We start from the raw sequence: 1,401 nt of genomic DNA, 5'->3' as shown, positions 1-1,401 counted from the left end.
GTTCCATACTGCCCAGATCAGCATACGTCTAACTCCCAGTCGGTCGAACTCCCGCCCATGCGGACAATTTGCATATTAGCTTTTTATTATATAGGAATATTGTTTCATTTGGTCAAAATTGCCCAAGTTTGAAAAGCTGGTGGGAGGAGAAAGGCAAAGAAGAGAAACAGTATTTCATATTTCAAAAATAATAAATTGCCAACTATGTGTTTAGAAAAGTTTTTGGTCTTTATCCCCTGTTTGTTCCTACTATAATTTCTCAAAATATTATTTTTTATCCACCCCAATCTTAAAATGTCAGTTTTCCCCCACAAATGGCCATTTATTTCTTATTGTAGAGTTCAGAACTGCCCAGTCCAAACTGTTCCCTTTGCCCAGTGATGAAAGTAATAAAGCTCTTTTTCTAGCACTTAATCCTTTGACTTATGTTCTGCTCCAAGCAACTCTGCCCATGCCTGACAGACATCTCAACCATGTAATTGTGCTATTAGTGCCAGCTCTTGAGAGATTCTCCAGCGTTGGTTGTTGTTGTTGGTGTGTCATTGCCATTTTTGGCTAACTGTGGTTTTTATATTGTGTTCCATGTTTCTGGCCTCTCTTATTAGTTATTAACTATTTGATGGGAAAGACCTTTTTTATGTCAAAAACATAAAAAACACTCCAGAGTGTTAATAAGTGTTTTGGGAGTAAAGTAAGAATGTCCCATAGAAGTGACCACCAAATATGACATCATTTGAACTAAGGAAGGACATAAAACCTAAGGGGAGTCGTAGCTGGCTTGGCTCAGTGGATAGAGCATCAGCCTGTGGACTGAAAGGTCCCAGGTTTGGTTCTAGTCAAGGGCCAGTGCCCGAGTTGCGTGCTCGATCCCCAGTGGGGGATGTGCAGGAGGAGGCTGATCAATGATTCTCTCTCATCATTGATGTTTCTATCTCTCTCTCCCTCTCCTTTCCTCTCTGAAATCAATAAAAACATATTTAAAAAATTAAAACCTAAAGAGAATTCCATGTATTGTCACACAGGATAAAGAGTTCAAATTTGACTCTATCATTTATTACTTGAGTGATTTTTTACAAATTAGCTAGTTTCTCTGTACCTGAATTTGCTATTCTATAAAACGAGTTAGTGATCATATCTGTTTACTTATTTATTCATTTATTTATTTATTTTAATTTATCTTTATTGTTGGAAGTATTACAGATGTCCCCGTTTTCCCCCCATTAACCCGCTCCACTTGGCACCTGCCTCCCCCCTCCCCAAGGCCTTCACTGCACTATTGTCTGTGTTTGTGTGTTATGCATATATGTGTATAAATTCTTTGGTTAATCTCTGCTCCTTCCCCTTCCCTCAGATTCATCAGTCTGTTCCATGTTTCTATGTCTGTGGATCTTTTGTTCATCA

Source organism: Myotis davidii, unplaced genomic scaffold, assembly GCF_000327345.1.
Source record: "Myotis davidii unplaced genomic scaffold, ASM32734v1 scaffold1416, whole genome shotgun sequence".
Lineage (NCBI taxonomy): Eukaryota > Metazoa > Chordata > Mammalia > Chiroptera > Vespertilionidae > Myotis > Myotis davidii.
This window is presented reverse-complemented; position numbering follows the sequence as displayed.